The 12,956-nt window shown below is 38.5% G+C and overlaps 2 non-coding genes and 2 pseudogenes across 2 annotated transcripts; 3 read left to right on the forward strand and 1 right to left on the reverse strand.

The window, feature by feature from the left end:
• Positions 1-6,017: 6,017 nt before the first annotated feature.
• On the reverse strand, positions 6,018-6,168 carry LOC148269176 (U4 spliceosomal RNA). Its single transcript, XR_015815971.1, has one exon. It is a non-coding gene; the product is annotated as a U4 spliceosomal RNA (small nuclear RNA).
• Positions 6,169-8,865: 2,697 nt separating this feature from the next.
• On the forward strand, positions 8,866-9,028 carry LOC148269177 (U1 spliceosomal RNA). The gene has a single exon (XR_015815826.1). It is a non-coding gene; the product is annotated as a U1 spliceosomal RNA (small nuclear RNA).
• Positions 9,029-9,395: 367 nt separating this feature from the next.
• On the forward strand, positions 9,396-10,559 carry LOC148269178 (ankyrin repeat-containing protein ITN1 pseudogene; annotated as a pseudogene).
• A 298-nt stretch (positions 10,560-10,857) lies between these two features.
• Positions 10,858-11,057, forward strand: LOC148269179 (small nucleolar RNA U3; annotated as a pseudogene).
• The last annotated feature ends 1,899 nt before the right edge of the window (positions 11,058-12,956 follow it).

Consider the following 12,956-nt stretch of genomic DNA (forward strand, 5'->3'; position numbering starts at 1 on the left):
CGGAGTCACTTTTGCCAAGAAGGGAGATGGAATGTTGAGGCTATGTATTGATTACAGAGGATTGAACAAGGTCACAATCAATAACAAGTATCCCTTTCCCAGAATTGATGGATCAGTTGCAGGGTGCGCAGGTCTTCTCCAAAATAGACCTGCGATCAGGTTACCATCAGGTAAAAATAAGAACATAAGACATCCCCAACACGGCCTTTCGAACCAGGTATGGACACTATGAGTTCCTGGTCATGCCATTTGGGCTAACCAACGCCCCAGACATCTTCATAGATATGATGAACAGGGTCTTCAGAGAATTCATAGATCAATTTGTTATCGTGTTCATCGATGACATCCTGGTCTACTCAAAAAGCAGAGAAGAACATGCTCACCAGTTACCCCAGGTTTTGCAGGTTCTCAGAAGAAAGAAGCTGTATGCAAAGTTGAGTAAGTGTAAATTCTGGCTTGAGCAGACTGTCTTCCTAGGACACATCATATCAAAGGATAGAGTATCAGTGAATCTTGAAAAGGTTGAAGCGGTGCTCAGCTAGGAGAAATTAACATCGGTCAAAGAAATCCGTAGCTTTCTGAAAATGGCGGGCTATTACCGCAGGTTCGTTGAAGGATTTTCTAGCCTAGCGGCTCCCCTAACCCGACTTATAAAGAAGAATGTCAAGTTTGAGTGGAATGAAAACTGTGAAAGAAGTTTTTCAGAACTGAAGAAGTTGCTGACTACTGCACCCGTGCTGGCCTTACTAAGTGGATCGGGAGGATATACGGTTTACAGTGATACCTCCTATCTAGGCCTAGGTTGTGTACTAATGCAGCATGGGAATGTCATAACTTATGGGTCCAAACAGTTAAAGAGCCATGAGAAAAATTATCCCACCCATGACTTAGAGCTTGCCGCAATCATACACGCCTTGAAGACTTGGTGCCATTATTTATATGGAGAGACCTTTCAGATCTATACCGATCACAAGAGTTTGAAACACATATTCACTCAGAAGGATCTCAACATGTGTTAGAGAAGGTGGATAGAACTTCTTCAAGACTATGATTGTGATATCTTGTACTACCCGGGTAAAGGCAACGTGGTAGCCGATGCACTCAGCAGGAAAAGTGCAGGTATCTTAGCCCATTTGATGGTATCAGAATGCAGGCAAATTGGGGCTACACAACAGGTTCGACTTCAGAACTTGAGGAGAGCCACATATTTGAGCCATTTGACCATCCAGCCTGAGTTAATCCAGAGAATAAAGGAAACTCAGTCAGCTAATTCCGCCTTAGTGGCCCTAAAAAACAATGCAGGACAGGGAGTTAGTTCAGAATTCCGAGTCTCTACCGATGGGTTACTCCAATTTCAGGACAAGGTGTGTGTTCCGAATGACAGTGAATTGAAAAGAGACATTATGACTGAGGCCCATAGCTCAAAGTTTGCCATGCATCTCAGAAGCACCAAAATGTACCAAAGCATGCGACTCCGATTTTAGTGGAATGGGATGAAAAGAGACATAGCTGACTTTGTGTCTAAGTGCTTGATATGTCAGTAGGTCAAAGCAGAGCATCAGCGCCCAGGCAGCCTACTTCAGCCTTTACCAATCCCGGAATGGAAATGGGAACATATCGCCATGGACTTTGTGACAGGATTACCTAAGGCACGCGCAGGACATGACGCCATCTGGGTAATTGTTGACCGGCTCACTAAGTCTTCCCACTTCTTAGCCATCAGAATGATCGATCCCTTGGATAAGTTTGTAAGAATGTATATCCAGGAAATAGTCAGATTATATGGAGTTCCAGTGACAATGGTGTCCGACAGGGACCTTAGGTTCACTTTTCGATTTTGGAGTAGCTTTCAGCAAGCCATGGGAACGAAGCTATCCCTCAGTACTGCCTTCCACCCGCAGACTGATGGACAATCAGAAATGACAATCCGTACACTTGAAGATATGCTTCGAGCTTGTGTCCTTGACTTTGGGGGCCATTAGGACGACCATCTGCCCTTGATAGAATTTGCCTACAACAACAGTTACCAAACGAGCATTGACATGGCCCCATATGAGGCGTTATATGGGCGTCCATGCAGATCGCCGATTTATTGGGAAGAAGTGGGCGATAGAAAACTGTTCGGCCCGGAGCTGGTGAAGGAGACCACATCCAAGATAGTTAAGATCATAAGGAACATTCAGACAGCTCAGAGCAGGCAGAAGAATTACGCGGACACCCGAAGGAGAGATTTAGCGTTTGAGAAAGATGACCGGGTGTTCCTCAAGGTCACTCTTTTCAAAGAAATTAGTAGGTTTGGCAGGAGGGGAAAACTGAACTCCTGATTCATTGGACCATTCGAAATCTTAGACAAGATTGGTACTGCCACCTACAGACTATCGCTTCCACTCCAGGAGGACTTATCTTATGAGGAAGTACCAGTTAGTATTACGGACCGAAAGAGCAGATTACTCCGCAACCGAAAAATATCCTTTGTAAAGGTCGTGTGGCAGAATCACACGTCAAGGGAGGCTACATGGGAGATAGAATCAGACTTTAGAACCCAATATCCCCAGTTGTTCGATCAAGAATAAGAGGCAAATTTGAGGGACCAAATTTCTTTAAGGGGGGAGAGTTGTAACACCCAAAAAAAATTTATTTATTATTTTTATTATTTTATTGTATTATTTTTAATTAATTCTAAATAAATATAATTAAGTGTTAATCGAATTTAATTTATTTTAAATTACTTTAATTTATATTAAATAGAAATAATAATAATAAATATAATAAAATGGGGTAAAATTATTTTAGGGATTTAATTGAAAGCAATTTTGGAAAAAAATGGTGAAAATTTGGGTTCTGGGGGTGTTTTTGAAAGAAAATTTAAAAATCGGGAGTCAAAATGCAATTTGGAAAACTTGCATCACGTCAGTAGCTCGGTCAGCAGCTCCGGCCAACCAGGACACGCCACGTGGCAGAGACGCTGACGCGAGAGGCCACGCGAAAGGGAGCCACGTGGGCGATCCGCATGCGCGCAATCGAACGACTGAGATTCGTTCCCGCGCACACGGACAACCTAGATCAAAAGTGTGTATAGACGGCCCAGATTGCACGCGTACGGACGGCCCAGATTGAATCGCACACGGATGGCTCAGATTGCATCGCGATGAACGGTCCAGATTCATTTTCTATTTAATCGCGATCGGAGAGCCCATATTAAATCGCGATGGACGGCTCAAATTAAAAGTGGAAGGTTATAAATAATCTCATCCACACCCAAACCCTAACCCTAGCCGCCAGAGCCCTTGCCGGAGAAGACAGCCCAGCCACCAGAGGACTGACCGCCGCCACCCGCTGTTGCACCGGAGCACCTTCCGGCCACCAAACTAGGTAAAAATTCTCCAATTGGCTTAGATTTTGATTCTAAACCCACCTGTGACCAAATTAGAGCCAAAACACCGGCCAATTGACCGAAAAACACCGCCGAAGCCCAGCAGCACTGCCACGGGTTTTCTCAATTTTTGCCTCCGATGAAGCCCTTTCTGATTCCCGTTTGATGTAATTTTTACACCATTGTGACCACCGTTCCTTCCTCTACAGGTTGACCGGAGCAAAACACCAAATCACGACTCGACCCGGAGGAGCCACCGCACCGGAGAGCCCTGCCATCGGTAAGTTTCAGTTTTCGAGTATTTTTTCGGCCCACCGAGGGCCCTAGGGGTGTTTTATCACAGGAACCAATGCAAGTTTGGCCGAATTCGGCCGAAAATGGCCGAAAACGACCAAACCGAGGCGGATCGCTGTCGCAAGCGGCGACACCGTCGTCGGAACATGGCAGAGCCACCATGCCAGAATTCTGAAATTGGCTGAGTAGGCCCTAGAGTCTGATTTTGAGTTATTTGGGGACATGTGTAGGTACCGTAAGTGCGTTTTAATTCTCATAAAAAAAATTTAAGGAATCTAGGAACTGTCCGTAGGCACAATGAAAAACTAGTTTTAGACTTCGAATCAAGTAAGGATTCCTCACCCTATTTCCTATCACGGGATTAAAGTCTAATAAGTGATAAAACTGTATTTTATGAATTATATAGATGCATGTAATTTATTATGGTTGCTAATGGAGCCCGAATCAGACGTATTTCCCTGTCAGTTCCTGTTTGGTTTATTTTACAGTTTTAAATGCAGTATGGTATCTGGTTTATTCATTCTATGGTTTTGAATGCATGAATCACTGCTTACTTTATTTCAACCTGATTTTGTGGATCTAAATAAATGCTTGCCCTGTTGGGTGTTCGTTAATTGTTTAAGTATTCATGTTTATGTGGAAAATGGAAAACTAAGTAAAAAAAATAGAAAAGGTATGTGGATTGATAAATAGATAAGTTGATAGCCTCACTAAATATTCTGAGAGATGGTGGACGAACCGGGTCCATAGGGAACCCTACCGGGAATGTTGTCTCATATTGGACGGGGTATGGAGGCTTTAAATATTTTGGTGCTCATACTGGATGAGGTATGGGGACGATCCGCTTCACCCTTATACCGAACGAGATATTAAGGTTTATTATTTGGCGTCCATACCGGACGGGGTATGGGGACAGCCCTGAAAATTAAGTTTGTTAAGGGAATAGTTCACGGGTAGCGGGGACCCATATGGATCCCCACGGATACTAGTAGGCTGATAAAAAAAGATAACTGTTGTTTGATGATTGAAATATAAAAGTATGACATGTACTATGTTACAGATTGTTTATGAACTTATGATATCTATGATGTTATTGTTTCCATATGTCGTTTTTATAAATCCCACTGAAGTAAGTGGACGGTAAATAGTTTGATTATTGATAAATAAATTTACTTGAAATTTGTGCTCGATTGGTTGTTTTTTATTTTCTACCAATCTTTATTTCTGTGACAGTGATATAATGTGATGTCTTTACTGGGCTAGTGTAGCTCACTCCTTACTTAACCATTTCAGATCAGGAGGACTTGATTCCCGAGCCCGATCTACAAGAAGACGACGAGTAGTTACCTAGATGTTTATTAATTTCGTTTATAGTCTTTCATTTTTAGTATTGTCCTTTAGATGACTTATTTTCGATATTATTAGTACGTTTAAGTTATTGTGTAAGGGATATGAACCAGAACCTTTTATTTCGCTTCCGCACTTATATTCTTTATATACATTTTTCTTTTAAATTTCTGGGATCGTTACATAGACACCTTCTCATCATTAAAGAAAATGCAACATATCCAGCTCAAACTAGTTGATGTTGCAATTCAGGACAGGAGTACAATCGACTAACAAAAGGGAAAAAAAAAAGAAGAACTAGAGAAAAGAATTGCAAAGCTTATCAAAAGGTACAAAATTATTAGAGTAGAAAAAATAAATGTAATGAAACAAATTCAGTATTTAAAAGAAAAGACAAAAAAATCTTAAAGGTGAAAATGTGGGAGGATTTGTAGATTTTTTATCATTATCATTCGTAACGAGAATATACACAAGTTCAAAATGCCTAAATTCTCTAAGTACGATATAATAGGTTATCTAATGGCTCATCTCAAGAGCTATGTCATTAAAATGATCATGTATGTTTTTAATCCAAAGTTAATGATTCACTTTTTCTAAGTGAGCTTGACTAGCATTGCAGAAAGATGAAAGATGGTTCTCCACCTTAGATGTAACTCAAGTAAAGTCTTTGGAGGATCTAATGATAGTTTTTTTAAGGCAATGTGGATACCATGCAGAATTAGCCATTACAAGGGAATAATTGCAAATGATTGAAAAATGCTAATGTTACACTGTTAATCTTAACTTTTTGTAGATATCAAACATATATATATATATATAATAAGTTTAGTAACTTTATTTTATACAACTGAAGTAATTATTTCTTACACATTAAAAAATCTAATTTACAACTTAAAGTTATAAAAAATCATTAAATTGTAATCCTAATTTTGACCGAGTACAAATAGAGATTAACAGTTCTAGGGTTTTATTCCAATTTTAATCCTTTAACTAATAACTATAGGGCATTATCCCAAACGGAGCCCTTCCAGAAATTCTCAAAAGCCAAGGACAAACCCAGGCCTATGAGGGGGTTTGGAAATAGTTTTCAACTAGCAATAGACGCGCCTCGGTTAGAACCTCACTAGCTGCGTCATTGCCCCAAGCGCAAAGATAGAGGGCTCAATGCCTGTGTTTCATTCTAGTACATGTCAGTTGGAAAATAATACATTTCTCCTTTTCAATGTGGGACACTTTCAACCCGGTGCACCTAAACTTCTATAAGCACTAATACATTTTTCTGAGTCTAAACACTAACGAAAAAAAAAAATTTCATGACCAAAAACTTTATTTTCTATGTCATTACACAAAACTTGGTAATTTGTAAAATAGCAACAAAAATATTTTTTACTAGTGAAATATTGATAACAAGTGTGAGAATTACTCATTCTAAAAACTAGAACCTTGTTTTCAAAACTCTTTGTATTTAAAATGATTGATATTGTAAGGAATTTTTTTGCTTCAAAATAGAATATCTCTAGTGGAAATATTATGATATTTAGTTCTTTGTTATGATAAATGTATTGTAATTTTATTGTTACTTTTATTTTGAAGGTATATGATATTTGGACGTAATTATAATTATAAGTTACATATTATCATAATTTCATTACTCATTATCGTTGGCTGAACTCTATTACAATGTTTTTTTTTCTTTTCCAAAAGTTGGTATTGGTGATTGAAGTTTGGAGCAATTTAGAACAATTAAAGGAGAGCATTATTTAGTTTATGTTAAAATACCGAATCAAACTGGTCATATCCTCTAATATAATTTTCAATGAGAAATTTTTTTGTCTAATTCGATTTAAATTAAGTAATTTCAAGTATAAAAAAATTAAAAAAATAGTAGGCTAAGTTGGATGGTAGAGATGAAATGCTCTTATTGACGATTAATTACTCCAGTAGCATCTAGGATTTCTCGAACAATATGATATCTCATACAATACAATCTTAAACTATTTTAATTTTTCTTTGTATAAAGGTATTACCATGAAAGTTCATATTTTTATCGATATTTCCAAAATATTTTCTAATAAAGAACTAATGAGTAGCTCTAGTAATTTGTTTTTAATAAAAATTTTCTTTTTATATTTTCAATTTTATAAGAAACTTAGGAATATTTATAATAATTTATTTCTAATAAAGTTTTTATTTTTTTATTTTTAATCAAGTATTTTGACAGTTTCTAATAAGAAACTTAAGAAGTTAATCAACAACCTCCCTTTGTAATTTATGTATAGTAGACATAATCTTTTATTTTGATACTTAACACCAAAAGTTAAGATAAATTTAATAAGGGGCGATGTGGGATTGTGGATGCATCACATTTTTGTCCTGTGAAGTGAGAGTCATGTATGCATATCCACTCTTCTATAAATAAAACAAAATATATATTACTTAAAGACGCACAACATTGTTTTACTTGGGTACGTTATTTAGTTCAAATTTAATCCTACTCAAAGAGATCTTAATTGCATTAAATGTAGAATCTAGTTATGGTTTGCATAGTTGATGTGCGTTCTTCTCTGTATTTCAATTCTATAGTGATGAGTTTTTACTTGATTAGAACAATCACAAAAAATTTAAACTTTAATTGGACATTCAATTAATGGTTAATATTTAAAATCTTCTTCCATTTAATTCATTAAACCAAAAACTAATCTTATCAAATTTTGAAAATTTTATGAGACAGAGAATAAAATTTATAAAATTTAAGTTGCATAATTTAATTATAATTTACATATTTTATGTCCATTTCAATTTATATGTCTTATGCTACACGTACACGTTGCTTTTAATTCTACAATAACCTATTTCTACATGATTTCGATTTTATGATGATGAATTTTTATTTGATACGAGCAACGACAAAAAGATTTAAATTTGGTCAAATTAATTTTGAATATTCGGAATATTTTTTTTTTACATACATAAACTTAATATATAAATTGTTAAACTGAAATTAGAGTGAGTAATTTAAACTGCAAATTACTGAGATGGGCCTACCCTTTATACTAATGCAACACAACGCTTTGGAGCCCCCAACACCAAGCTATCGCTGTAGATTCTCTTTTTTTTAAAAAAAAAAAATTTAATTTAATATTATATTAGTCAATAATTTACGTATTAAATATTAAACTGATAAGAATATATATTATAGTTGATCATAATTTAAAAAAACAGAGAAAGTTATCATGTTTTTCTAGTTCCAAAAATTCTTTTATACTATCTTTTGGTTCCAACAACCTCCCTCTTTTTAGATGCAGAATAAAAATTTTAATTTGTGAACTTTATTTTTAAGCAAAAAAAAAGATTTATTTATATTGAAAATTTTAATCGAGCAAACTAGTTACTTACTCATAAAATGAATACTTCGTAGAGCAAATCGAAATTGTTGTATTCAGATTGTTTGCTTAGTAGAGAAAATTTTAACATAATAATTTATTACGACTGTGAAACTCATTTAAGAATTTATACTTGTAAAAGTATTAAAAATTAATTTTGTATGTGAAAGTGTTAAAATATCTAATATTTATATATGGAGATATATACATATATATTATTTAAGAGAAATTTTATTTTATAAAACTGAAATCATTAGTTTTTACATAAATAAAAAAAATCAAAATACTACTCTTAAGAGAAATAATTGAATAAAGAAATGAGGATGATTTGAATAAAGAACATTGGAAAAAATGAATGCGTGAGAAGAATGGCATAAGAAAGAGAAACACGATCCCACATTGAAGAAAAGCGAAGGCGATTAGAAAGGAGTTTATGAATAAAGAAAGAGAAGGAAGCAACGGGAGAACATACTTACCTGGACGGGGTCAGTGAGTGATCAGGAAGGCTTATGGCCTAAGCAAGTGTTCTTCATTGCACTTGGAAGGGGGTGCTTAGCTTAAGGTCTCCCCAAGTGGGAGAGCCTACGTCATAATTTGTGCTAGCGGGGGCTTGCGTTCGCGCAGCCCCTACTCAGTTTTAGTTTGAAATGTTCGACTTGTTTCCCTGCTAACTCTTTGGAAGTGTTTGAAGTTCTGAGATCACTTGTTTCTATACATCTTAGCCTTCATTTTCTAGTTTGTAAGCTACTACGGCTGACTTGACTTGGGGCGAGTTTACCACCGTTGCTGTACCCAGAACATACATTCCTCCGAATTTTGGACAAATTTCATTTTTGCTCTTTCACGTACCGAAGATATGTTATTGTTGCTGGATTTTTTATACTTAAATCAGTTGCATCATGAGTTTTAAATATTTGGTTTTTATTTATCTGGGATTGATTTAAGCTTTGTTAAAGATGTATCCCGTAATATTCTGTTTTAATATTCTTCTGTATTAATTTAGCTTTTCTGTGAGACTGATTGCTGTGCTATTTGCAAAAGTGGCGTTTGCAGCCATATTTACTGTGCCTGGTGAGGATGATAATCATGGGATGGGTGTGGTAGTAGGTACTGCCTCTTTCAAGATCTTCATCTTTAATGCTATTGCACTCTTTACCTCCTTGGCTGCTGTCGTCGTTCAATTTACATTGGTTAGGGACGAGACAAAAGCAGAGAAAAGGGTGGTGGAAGTTATTAACAAGTTGATGTGGTTGGCATCCGTCTGCACTTCAGTGGCATTCATCGCCTCTGCATACATTGTTGTTGGCCACCAATACGAGTGGGCTGTGATAGTGGGTGGGGTTCTAGGAACCATGACTTACTATGTAGTAAAGTCCACGAGGAAGAGGGAGAAGAGCCCGAGTAGGAGTGGATCCAACTCATGGTATCATTCTGATCTCTCGAATTCGGGACCTGATTGAATTTATGCCCTTAGATGTTTGAATTTTGCAACTGTTATAGAGACATCCTAGAAATTTAGACATGAAAAAAGCTGTTGTGCCGAATGGGTAAACAGAACATTCTTCTCTATGAATTCCACAATACCCTGGAATTAAATAAAATTAGCTCCTGTTTTCACACATTGCACTGCTGTGTTTTTCTTCGAGTAGCAAATTTTAGCTGTTGGAAAACAGAGCAGGCTCCTTGTTTCTATGAAGAACTTTGGGGTATTGGGTGATTGGTGAATGATGGAAGTTTGCTGTCAAGTTCTCGATTGTTTGGCATGCCGGAGACAGAGAAGTTATTAGACAGCAAGATAAGGTGTATTAATCAAAACTGCTGAGAAATCAAGACGGAAAAAATGAAGCCATGCTAAATCAAAGCTGAATTCTTGCTCTAGATCCAACAACTCTTGGTAAGCATATTTTGCAACTGACAGACTGAAATCTAAGCTCCATCATACTTTTTCTTACAAATTCAAAATTTTAGGATATTTGATGGTCAATTATTTTGTCAACTCAAAATTTTTTGAATTTGATTATTTTTCATGGAGATATCCATTTTGATAACTTCTGAGAGTAATTGATGGTAATTCATTATTGTAATGCACTTTGTCAAATTGGACATGTGATGGTTCCAGCCAACATTTTGTAATTATATATGGATCTCCTATGGCTACCTAATTTTTACATGTGATGGCAAATTGAGCAGTACCATGGGAAGGAAATAGAACAAACATGTGAGCTATACATATCATATCATATGCATGTTTAAAGAAATTATTCTTGAACAATTCAATCAAATTACGAGGACGATAAGAAGCATGTACTGGAGTCAAAGGATTAGGAGAGTAGAGAAGACAGAAAAGGAAACAGTTGACATAGATTAACATGAGGCCCTATAATTGCAATATGTGTCCTACACCAAGAAATTAAATGCTATAATAGCGGTTTATATATTCCAAAAATAAAAACAAACTTCACAATCTTACTTGAACAGGATCTGTTCTATAGGTTTGTACTTCTGTGTCTTTGAATTTTAAGGAGACCAGATTTTAAGTCTGGTGGATGAATCATAGCTCTGTGACCAGAGCGTCATTAATAACAGAGACATTTCTTAAATGGTTGATGTTTAGAGGATCGTTCTCAGTTTAATTTGAATTTGTAGCACCCGGAAAGGAGGAGGAAAAAAAAAAAAAAAAAAAAAAAAAAAAAAAAAAAAAGGGGGGGCCACGTCAGCAGCCACGTCAGCAGGCCCGGTCAGCAGTCCCGGCCAACCGGGGCCTGCCACGTGGCAAGATCGCGTCACTCCGAAAGGAGCCACGTTGGCGATCCGCGTGGGTGCGATCCGACGGCCCAGATCAATCACGCGATCGGACGGCCCAGATTCAAACGCACGGACGGCCCAGATTCAATCAAAAACGAACGGCCCAGATTAAAACGAAACGAACGGCTGTGATCAAAAGGCAAGGGGTTATAAATAGAACCCCCACACCAGACCAAAAACCCTAGCCGCCAGCCGCTCGCCGGAGAAGACGAACCAGAGGCCGACCGCCGCCACCCGCCGCCACTCGCCGCCGCACCGGGGAAATTTCCGACCGCCGATCGAGGTAAATTTCATACCCCCGACTCGTTTTTCCCCACTGATTCCTCCTATGGCCAAATCGAAGCCGAAATCCCGGCCAAACGGCCGGAATACGCGGCCGAAGCCCAGCGGCGCCGCCGCGCCCCCTCTCGGTTTTTGCCTCCGACGAGGCCCTTCCCGGCCTCCGTTCGATGCAATTTTTATATCACCGTGATCACCATTCTTTTCTCTACAGGTTGACCGAAGCCAAATCACCAAAACACGAACTTCGCCGGAGAGTCGCCGTACCCGAGAGCGCCGCCGCCGGTAAGCTCCGTTTTTCCGTGATTTTTTGGCCCCCCGAGGGCCCTAGGGTTGTTTTTTGACAAGGACCAATGCGAGTGTGGCCGAATTCGGCCAAAAACGGCCGAAAACAGTCAACCCGAGGCGACTCGCCGCCGCCAGCGGGGGCGCCGTCGCCGGAGCACGGCGGAGCCGCCGTGCCGGAGTTGCGATTTGGGCCGAAAGAGGCCCTGGGCCTAATTTGGATTTTTTTTTGGAACCCGTGCAGGTACTGTTAGCGTGTTTCAGTTCCCCGGGAAAAATTCAGGGGAAAATTAGGGACAGCCTGCAGGCGCACTGTGAATCGTATTCGGATCCCGAAAACAAGTAAGGACCCCTCACCCTATTTCCTATCACGGTATTAAAGTTCAAAATGATAAAACAGTATTTCTTGAATTAACGCATGTGTGAAATTGCTTAAGGTTGCTAATGGAGCCCGAGTCTAGTGTGATTGATGATTTACTGTTATTTGGCCTGTTTACAGCTTTAAATGCAAAATGAGGTTTGATGTGTTCATTTTACAGATTTGTGTGCATGTACTACGTTTTTATTAATTATGGGTTGAATGACTGAAAAACTGATACTGTATGTTGTCTGTTTGGTATGAATTACGATTTGCTTGTTTAAATGTGAATTGATGATGCTGATTGAGGAAAAGGAAAAATGAAAGATTGTGTAGTCTGATAATTGTATGATGGGGTCAGCCTGACTAGATATCCTGGGAGATGGTGGACGGACCGGGTCCGTAGGGAACCCTACCGGGATTGTGGTCTCACATGCCGGACGGGGCATGGAGATCTTATGGTTTTGGCGCCCATACCGGACGGGGTATGGGGACGGCCCGTTTCACCCTCATACCGGACGGGGTATTGAGGTTTATGGTTTTGGCGCCCATACCGGACGGGGTATGGGGACGGCCCGTTTCACCCTCATACCGGACGGGGTATTGAGGTTCATGGTTTTGGCGCCCATACCGGACGGGGTATGGGGACGGCCCTGGAAACTGATTATGAATGTTAAAGGTTAACGGGTAGCGGAACCCCTATGGACCCCCACGGATACTAGTAGGCTGGTAAATGAGAAAAAAAGATATGTTGTACAATGATTGAATTACAAGAGGCGTGATAAGTGTTATGTTTTACAGCTTAGATTATTCAATGATTATGATAATGTTA

Source organism: Carica papaya, chromosome 1, assembly GCF_054855325.1.
Source record: "Carica papaya isolate Zhongbai chromosome 1, ASM5485532v1, whole genome shotgun sequence".
Lineage (NCBI taxonomy): Eukaryota > Viridiplantae > Streptophyta > Magnoliopsida > Brassicales > Caricaceae > Carica > Carica papaya.